This window comes from Salvelinus namaycush, unplaced genomic scaffold (assembly GCF_016432855.1).
Source record: "Salvelinus namaycush isolate Seneca unplaced genomic scaffold, SaNama_1.0 Scaffold429, whole genome shotgun sequence".
In the NCBI taxonomy this organism is placed as follows: domain Eukaryota; kingdom Metazoa; phylum Chordata; class Actinopteri; order Salmoniformes; family Salmonidae; genus Salvelinus; species Salvelinus namaycush.
In genome coordinates this window covers 159633-170553 of record NW_024061119.1, presented here as the reverse complement: position 1 = coordinate 170553, position 10921 = coordinate 159633, and positions in this window count along the sequence as shown.

The following is a 10921-nucleotide window of genomic DNA, read 5'->3' as shown; positions in this document are numbered from 1 at the left end:
TGTGTTATAAATTCACAACGTGACTGACCGACTTTACAGATAATTGCATGTGTGGGGTACAGAGATCAGGTAGTCATTAAAAAATAATGTTAAACACTATTATTGCACACAGAGTGAGTCCATGCAAAGTATTATGCAACTTGTTTAGCAATATTTTACTTCTGAACTTATTTAGGATTTCCATAACAAAGGTGTTGAATACTCATTGACACTTTATTTTTGCTGACATAATTCCACTTTGACGTTATTTATTAAAATGTTTTATTTGACCTTTATTTACCTAGGCAAGTCAGTTAATAACAATTTCTTATTTACAATGACAGCCTAGGAACAGTGGGTTAACTGCCTTGTTCAGGGGCAGAACGACAGATTTTTACCTTGTCAGCTCGGGGATTTGATCTAGCAACCTTTCGATTACTGGCCCAACGCTCTAACCAATGATGAGGCGGACCACAGAGTGAAGGAAAAGTAGCCAACAAGTGCTCAGCATATGTGGGAACTCCTTCAAGACTGTTAGAAAAGCATTCCAGGTGAAGCTGGTTGAAAGAATGCCAAGAGTGTGCAAAGCTGTCATCAAGGCAAAGGGTGGCTATTTGAAGAATCTCAAATATAAAATATATTTTGATATGTTTAACACTTTTTTGGTTACTACATGATTCCATATGTGTTATTTCATAGTTTTGATGTCTTCACTATTATTCTACAATGTATAAAATAGTAAAAATAAAGAAAAACCCATAAATGAGTAGGTGTTCTAAAACTTTTGACCGGTAGTTTATACAAATCATTTACTTTGCAATCTCATGGTAATTTTTATAATTAGTATTACCCTATGTCATACTTCTACCATGTTCCAATGCATCATTATATATTACAAGATAGGTAATCATTTAATGTAATTCAAACAATTGCAGTGCTGCTTTTCACATGTATTCTTATAACAAGACATGGGCTAGTTGTAAAACACAGTATGTAATGTGACTGACGCAGAACCTACATCTCCATGTAAATACAACTGGTATCTTAGTGGAAGTCACACGAATAATACAGTTTGAACTCCGCTTGACTGTCAGTAATTACACTGCTCTTTTATTAATAACATACATGAGAAGAATAGTAAACTAACAAATGAAAATGGCTGACACTGCTCTTTGCTTTGGTATTACCCTGCAATTTACAACATATCATGCCAAGGAAGAAGGCAGTAACTGCTGTTTAAGGGTCAAAGGTCATGTCAGAAGTCAGGGTCAACATGAATAAAATATTAACTAATAGTAAGGCAACAGATCACCACATCTCAAATGATCTCCCCAGAATTCATTTGGCTGGACAATTCAACTTGGAAGCCATTTTTCTCAGTTCCACGCTGTGAGTAGTTACTGCTTTTTGCTTGGTAGGGCAGAATATTAATTTATAAACATAATGAATAAATATATCATAACCATTGCATAATCAATTCCTCACCTTTTCTGGCCATGAAGAGTTCATATTCACAAAGTAACCATATGACAAATTACCATGACATCTGGTACAGATTTGCCTTGTGACGGGAAAAGTTTCACGGAAATAGGTAAATCAGAGGGGCTGATAAATATGTTTTCGGGGTACGGGATGTCGCCTGCAGTGACAGGAGACTAGATTAATGTGTACAAGTCAAACTGAGCGAAGAGGCTATCTACACCCTATATCAGAGACACAGATTCACCGAATCGTCATGGTAAAACCTATCAGAGACACATTGAATCGCCATGGTAACCCACAGAGATACAGTACACAGGGTTAACTAAATAGATCTATTGAGTGGGGTGTGGGGGTGGAAAATAGGCTGCAGATGACACTCAATCACAAGTTAGGGAGAGTGAGCTTCTGTATATTAGAGAAGCTGGGTTGTGTTGTACAGCTCGTCTCTCTCACTGCTGTCTGTAATTAATGTGCCCCACTTTCTTCCCACTGAGGGAAAGAGAGGATCAGGATCACACTGTTGTTCCCTGTTGTCTACCAGCCTCTACCTTCCTCTAACTGCTCTCATCCCTTAGTCTGTTGTAAAATATCCCTCCTTTACTATCACCTCCCCTGTTTAATACTATAACCTCCTCCAACAATCCCTGTCCCCAGAGGTTCTGTAGTGCTCTGTACCAGAACTGTTTATTTTCATAAGAACACATCCCTCTCTCTGTGTCAGAATCACTTCAAACAAACACCCTGGTTGTAGGCTACTGATGGGATTCCATCACTGAGTGTAGTGCTGTGGGTTGCTATTGCCTGCTGAAAGCTGTGGGTATGGCGCCATCTTTTGGCTAGAAAAGGAGTAATCCCTTTTGTTTTTGTGACTTGGTTTTCCACCTGTGATTAATTATGCTGAGGTGCTGAGGGTGGAATGGAATATATAGTGTATTTTATAAGATCTATTGAAATAGTAGGATTTGTTATTTTCCATTTACACAACATTTGTTGATTGAGGCTAATATCGGTGCTTCTCTGTGTTCCTGTTTTACTCCAGGAAATGAGAATAAGAGTGTGGTTTTGGCCAGCACTGCCATACAACTGCTGGGTGACAGGAAGTCGCCTATTGTTGCTTGTAAGCTCCCTGAAAAGCCCCTAACGTCTCCCTTAACTTCTCCCTGACATAGAGAGCTACTGTACCTGTTATAGGCTTGTAAATGTAATGTTTTAAACGATAGTAAGCCTCCTTTGAAGACGTGAAGAAACTCTTTAATACATTTTTAAATCCTCTTCTAGATGTACAGTGTGCTGACTGTGTTCTGTTTGTGTTTTTGTTAAAATCCACTATAGCCGTTGGGATTCAGATGAAGCTGGATTTCTTTCAGAGGAAGTTCTGGACCGCTAGTAGACAGGTAGACACACACACACACACACAATATCCAGTGCTGTGAGACATGCTTTATGGATTATTCTAATAATTTATTCATCTTATTGATTCGATCCAGTGTGCTGCTCTGGATGGGAAGTGCTCCATTAGCTGTGATAATGAGGTAAGACCAGACAGTAGCTGTCTGTCACTGGCTCATGCTACTTCCTGTTTCTTAGCCTGTGGTCCGTGTCTCAGCTTTTCTACTTCCTGTCTGTACTGTCTGTGACCTTTCTCTGTTTCCTCTCAGTGTTGAATTATTAAAGGATGTCATGCTTTGAAGATCTGAATTAATGTTCCTTTCTTTTTTTCTAACAGGACATCAAGTGTTACCTTATTGACAACAACGGATTTATTCTGGTCACAGAGGACAACTCTCAGGTACCATTAATAATATACTAGACGTGTATGTGTGTGTCCTGTAGCTCCCCTGGTTCCTAGTATTTACATTTAAATAAACATCTTCTTCCTCAGACGGGGCTGTTCTTTGGAGAGGTGGAGAGTGCTGTTATGAACAAGCTGCTTCTCATGGGCTCCTTCAAAAGGTTAGAGGAGAAATCATGTTACAGTCATACCCTGAACACACACAGACACACACACACACACACACACACACACACACACACACACACACACACACACACACACACACACACACACACACACACACACACACACACACACACACACACACACACACTGAATGGTCTATTTTCTCTTCTCTCTAGGATCACTCTGTATGACTACCAGGCTCTCTGTAGAGAGTATGCTGGCAGCAGTGACAGCGCACGCTCTCTATCATATGTAAGTACTGCCCCTAAATATTATCACATGTAAGTACTGCCCCTAAATATTATCACATGTAAGTACTGCCCCTAAATATTATCACATGTAAGTACTGCCCCTAAATATTATCACATGTAAGTACTGCCCCTAAATATTGTCACATGTAAGTACTGTCCCTAAATATTGTCACATGTAAGTACTGCCCCTAAATATTATCACATGTAAGTACTGCGCCTAAATATTATCACATGTAAGTACTGCCCCTAAATGTTATGACATGTAAGTACTGTCCCTAAATATTATCACATGTAAGTACTGCCCCTAAATATTGTCACATGTAAGTACTGTCCCTAAATATTATCACATGTATGTACTGCCCCTAAATATTATCACATGTAAGTACTGCCCCTAAATATTATCACATGTAAGTACTGCCCCTAAATATTATCACATGTAAGTACTGTCCCTAAATATTGTCACATGTAAGTACTGTCCCTAAATATTGTCACATGTAAGTACTGTCCCTAAATATTATCACATGTAAGTACTGTCCCTAAATATTGTCACTTGTTGTACCGTCCCTAAATATTATCACATGTACATACTGTCCCTAAACTACTCATCAGCATTACATACATCCAGTCAGTGCTAATTATTTAATGTCTTCTCTCCCAGCCCTTCTCCATCGTGAAATGGCTCCTGACCAAACTTGTCATGTGAGAACAATAAAATAATCACCTTGATACGATAAAATAATGAGATGCATTGATTATCAACCACAGTACATATTTTTGTATTATTATATCAATGTATGTTTGTTTTCCTCATCAGTTTCCTGCTGGAGTTCAACCTTTACAGCTGGTGGCATGTTGATCTCTCAGTCAAAGGTCAGTGTGTGTAAGAATATACCTTGAGGTGTGTGGGTGCTTGCACACATGCGTGTGTGTGTGTGAGTCTTTCGTGTTTTTATTATGTTAAGATTTACATGTCCCATTTCCAGCCCAAAGGTCGAGGGGAAAGACCATGATGGTGCCATGTGACACGGAGTACCCAGCCTTCGTTTCTGAGCGTACCATCAAAGAGACCACAGGAAACATCGACTGTGAGGGGTGTGCCAGGTACTTGTAACACAGTTACCTTACCTTAGGCACCGATAAACTCACTTAACCTTTGTGTTGATGGTGTATACACAATACAGGGTAATTTCATGCGTTAGTTCTGGGAAAGGCGTCCCGCTAGCGGGACAACTTCCGGTGAAACTGGAGGACTCGCAATTCAAGTAAATAATCATAAAAATTATGGATATTAAACATTTATGTACATACAAGCGTCTTATATCGGTTGAAAGCTTAAATACTTGTTAATCTAACTGCAGTGTTTGATTTACAGTAGGCTTTACAGAGAAGCATGCCATATGATTGTTTGAGGACGGCGCCCCACATCAAAATATTTCTCCATCGGCACAGGTTTCATAAATTCACAAATAGCGATTAAATATTCATGTACTTTTTGAAAATCTTTCTCTGATTTGTCATCCAAAATGTCCCAGCTATAACATGTAGTGTCGTTTTGTTAGATTAAAATCCTTCTTTATATCCCAAAAAGTATTTTGTTGGCGCCATCGATTTGAGTAATCCACTCGTTCAACATGCCAAGATAGGAATCTGAAAATCTACCCCTAAACTTTGTTTCAACAAGTCAAAATATGTTTCTATTTAATCCTCAGATACCGTATAATGTAATTAAACTTTAATATTTCATACGGAAAGAATTATGTTCAATAGGAAAACGATATTAGCAGGTGCGTGTCCTCGTCATCGCGCGCCTACACAAATTTCCAAGTCTGTGTCCCTGTAGTAAAACTAATTTTTCTTACTCGTTTTGGAAGAAACAAGCCTGAAACCTTGAACAAAGACTACTGACACCCAGTGGAAGCCATAGGAATTGCATAATGGGAGCTAGATTTAATTATTTCTCTATACGTTCCATTGTAAAGAGCATGTGCTCTCCCCAAAAAAACATTTCCGGTTGGTTTTTCTTTGGATTTTCTCTGACCATGTCTATTGTGTTATAGTCTCCTACATTATTTTAACATTTCTACAAACTTCAAAGTGTCTTCTTTCCAATGGTACAATTATATGCATATTCTGGCTTCAGGGCCTGAACAACAGGCAGTTTACTTTGGGCACGTCAGTCAGACAGGAAGTGGAGAAAATAGGGACCTAGCCTTATGTTAAAAGCATCAACTGAATCAACTCAACTCGCTTTCTCATTCTCTCTTTCTCTCTCCCTCCTCAGATCTTTTGTAATTCAGCAGATTCCCAGCAGTAATCTCTTCATGGTCGTCGTGGACAACAAGTGTGACTGCAGCTCTGCCCCCCTGGTTTCCATGGATCCCATCGAGATTATGTATATCCTTTACTAACCCTCAATAAGTTCGAGGTGTTTGAGTGTATTGTTAGTACAAAGCTTTTGAATGTTTTTTAGTATAAATGTTTTGTAAGTAGATGGGTTTTGTAAGTTAACTGTAAGTGAACTCTGAACTTAGACTTTAGTCTTCTGTGAATGTGAATAGCTTCTTCATTGTCAGAGGTATTAATCCATATCTCATACATGTAGCTATTTATGAAGCGTGCATTACGGTTTGGTGATCTCATCACGCTAGAATGATGTTGCAGAAACGGTCACCACAGTATCAGTTAAATGTATCTGAGGTGTGGTTCATCAGTATTTCTATCCTTAACCCCTCTGCACACAATGAGTCTCTGAAATGTGATAGGCTGAAGTTTCAGAAAGACAGAAAGCGGCCAGAATCGTGTCATCCTTTTCACCCCGAGGTACGCAGTATGTAGATATGTGTGTGCGTCTGCGTCACAATTCTGTGATTACACAGAAAGTACATGAACGTCTGTTTATGAGTGTTTAATAACATGACATTAATCATATATGTGACCATCTGTATATTGTCTGAACCATATAGATATATAGTGTATGTATTAATTAATTTCTATGGTCTGAAACTCCTGTGATGCCCCCTGTGTCTGATGCAGGAGAATGCCATGGAGTGTGGAGGAGCAGCAGGCCTCTCTGCCCCCCTTACAGCAGCACTGCTCCCCCTACTGGCCACTCTCATTAGCAGGTGACCACACCGCCCTCGAGGCCCACCGTCCTGGACCCAACACTGGAGAGATTGATAGACTGGCGCACCATCAAATGCTGACAACGCACAGGGAGCCTCGCCAACAAGAAGAACTTGCTCATAACTAACTGAGTTGCGTATTACCAACAGAGAGACGGACCAATTGTAAAGCATCTCCCTGACCAGCAGAGAAATAACAAATTAGACGACATTGTTCAAGAGAAACAGAACAATATTCCAAGGGGAAAACGATATGGACATTAGACAGAAAAAATACACCTGGGAGCAGCAATGAACGGGTTTCACAGGATAACAGAAAGGACACAAGATCAGTTGGATAACAAAGCCAGCACTCTGTGATGTAGGAACTATCTTCCTTTATGTGCAGTCAGTGAAAGCATTACCATGTTGATTTAAATCTCAGTTGGTTCACTCCACATTAGCGTTCCAAAATACTTCAATACACTCTCACAGCTGTAATACGCTGACTGCAAGCGGCAGGACAGGATTTTACAGAATAAAAGATCCACTTTTCCCTACGTTCAAACAACATAACACAGGCAACGATATATGATTATACAGATATACAAATCACAATATTTGACATAATTTATTTGCATGAGACAAAGTCCACTTGATCAATAGTTATTGCTCTGGTATCATATGGTGGCACTGGTGATGATGAGATCTATAGTGCCACTACTTGGTCTGGTGCAGCCATCTAAGGTTGCAGTGACTTTATATTCACACAGCTTCTAAGGACATACATAAGGTTTACATACCACATTTCATTGCCCCTTGTCCATCGGCTCAGTTCTTGTAGCCAGTTGCCCATGGTGGAATTATCTGCAGGGCTTGACATTAACTTTTTCTGCCACTTGTCCTTCAGACAAGTAAGACAGATTTTTTACTTGTCTGAGCGGTTAAGGAGAACTGGCCAAAACCTCCCTCTGTTAAGGTGAGTGCAATGCAGATACTTGCAAAGGCTATAAGCCCAGCGTTCATCAAAGCACAGCTCCTCTGCCAAGATCTGCCTGCAATCTCGGCTCTGCCTTATATCAGTTTCTCAGAATTCTGGTCAGAGTCTTGTAAGTAGGCACAGATGTGAGCAATTAGTTCATGATTTAGTAGTATCTTCCCTTACAGGCTGTCCAGCTTCACCACACTATCCCCATCCTAGGTGGAAAAGACCGTCCCTGAGTTGTTTCAAAGCCATGTGGTAACTTTGGACTACGCTGGTGGCTGCCAGACTTGCACTGGTCATGCTCCCCGAGACCGTTGGGCTCCCGTTGACCTTCCTCCCACTGAAAGAGATGCTGCTTCCCGTTGCTGAAGAATGCCGGAAGTACCCTCTCGTAGAAGCTGGAGGTCAGATGACCACTCTTGTGTGCTATATATGCAACAGCCCTGGATGCAGAACAGCCTCTTTCCGGGAAAATCCACAGCAGACTGGAACCCCGGCCGGTGATAACCCATGGCTTGACCTCCAGTCGGCGGGAAGGCCTGCGAGGTTGGGCAGGAAATCTCTCTCTCTCTCCCACCCAGCCGGGTCGTACCGGAGTCTCTGCAAATAAACAAGGAACAAAGGGTTTGAGTTGTTTGAAATGCACCACAGTTTCAGGACCTCTCTCCGCCAGTTCTATGCGGCACAGGACCTCTAAAACCTGCTCTAGCACTTGGAAAGGGTGTTTGTAGCACCTCTGTAACTTAGGACATAACCCCCGCTTCTTAGCCTTATTTCGAACCCAAACCAATTCACCCACAGATTAATATAGAAAATTGGCCCGCAAATCAAAGTTAGCTTTCTGCTGACTGGAGGCACTAGCTTGGTGTCTTTTCACTGACCACTAATGTAGACAAAGTGTCATCCAGCCACAATACATATTCACTGACAGATGTCATTTTTCCCCTGTGATCTATGTCAAGCATCACATCGACTAGAAGAACAATTTCTTAACCAAACAGCACTTTGTATGGGTTGAACCCGGTACATGCATGAACACTACTACGATAGACCATCATGACATACGGTAGAAGAACATCCCAGTTCAACACACTGTCCCCCATCCTGGATGGAACAGACCGTCCCTGAGTCACTCCGAAGCCATGTGGTCTCTTTGGACCACGCTAGTTGCTTCTGGTCTCGCACTGCTCGTGCTCCCCGAGAAAGTTGGGCTCCCGTTGACCTCCCTCCCATTGAAAGAGACGCTGCTGGCGCCTCCCATTGCTGAACAAGACCGGAAGACCCCTCTCGTGGATGCTGGAGGTCAGATGATCTCTCTCATGTGCTAGATGCGCGCGAGCAACCCATCTGACTGGGGATGATAAGCAAAGGTTCGAGATTTGTGGAAGAGATGTTCTTGAACAGTACGACCGGACATAATAATGTCATCCAAATCAACTAAATGGGTGGTCTACTGTGAATCTTCTAGGACTACATCCATCAACCTCTAGAAGGTACTTGGTGCCTTGCATAAACCAAAACGTAAAACGTTGAATTCAAACAAGCCCCGTCTGGTGGAAAACACAGTTTTTGATCTGTCTTTGGGGTCCAACCCGACTGTCTCAAGGGTGGAGAACCAGCGAGCCTTGTTCAAACTGTGAAGAGCATCGTCAATTCTCCGGAGCAGGTAAGCATCTTTCTCAGTGACATCATTGAGTCTCTTTTTTTTACCAGAACGACAGGGGCTGTCCAGGGGCTACATGAGGGGCGGATGATGCCATGCTTTAGCATCTGCTAAATGTGGTCTACGGATTCCTGTTGCAGTTGGAGGGGGATCCTGCGCGGGGCCATTTTAATGGGTTTTGCGTTACCGGTATCTATCTGATGCATCGTAAGGTGAGTTTGCCCTAGATCCGTGTCTCCTGTACTAAAAACAGAAGTGTGCCGATGGAGCAGTTCACGAATGGAATGAAGTTCGGCGCGTTCAAAACCTCTCTTTTCCAAACCAAATTGTGCCACAATGGTGTTTACAGACCAGGAAGGGGTGATGCCCTATTCTCTCCGCTTTTCGAATTCCACTGTTTCACTATCTACCTCTTCCTCGGTGAATAGAGTGGCAATTTCCATGCCCCGTTTAAGAATCTGGTTCTCATCAGTCATATTAATTATACATACTGGCATAACCCCCTGGTCAACTGTACACACGACGTGAGCCACCAGGACATCACAATGGTTGAGCAGAGAGGAAGAGGGTTCCAGCATACCTTTGGTGTACTTGTTGGGAAGACCTTCAACTGCCCAACCGGGTTAATTACTTCGCAGCGGGGTGAGACTACTGTATCATAGTGAACAGTAACACGTTTGGGTTGGTTAGCATCATACAACAGCAAGAGAGGTAGCTTATTTCCCATTAGTCAGTATCATCTTCCATATCAATCACATCACCAAATGTAGCTAGATTGTCAGTGCCAAGCTAAATGTCTTTGGGCAGGATATCCACCATAAGAATTCAGTAACTACGACTAAAGACTCAAATTGACAACTGGTCTGCCAACGGCCCAGGATCTACATTTCCCGCCCATTCGCTACAGCTACTTAGCCCTGGTAACACATCAACTCAGTGCCTCCATTAGTTATTTTTAGCTATGGAAACAACTGAAGCTTGAGCACTGGTATCAACTGGTAGACGATAGTCCCACCCACTTAGTTTAGCATTGAGGTACACCCCGGAAGTGTTCTTGTCACATGGAGAGGCCAGTCTAGAAGGAGGAGGAAGGGGGGGCGAGCATTTGGCCTGCCGTACACACCCCCTCTAGTTTCCCGGCAGGTAGGGGCAGTTTCTTCTCATATGACGATTACATCCACATTCCTAGCAGAATTCGCTTCGGCCTCTGTTCCCTCAGTCATAAGCAAACCCGCTTTGTTCCCTAGTAGCGGGCCTAGCAGACGAAGACTGACTCGCCAGTCCCCACTACATACATAATCAATAAAATTATCACGTGTAAACATATCCAGAGTAGTGGCATCTGCAGTTGGGTACTCTTTCTCCATTAACCGACGTGGAGCATTACCAAATTCACGGGCTGTTTCGTTATGCAGCCTCCTCCTAGCCAGGAAGTTAGCACAGTTCCCATTGTGACTGTCACAAGGGTCTAAACATTTCCCCATAGCATTTTTCAACTGT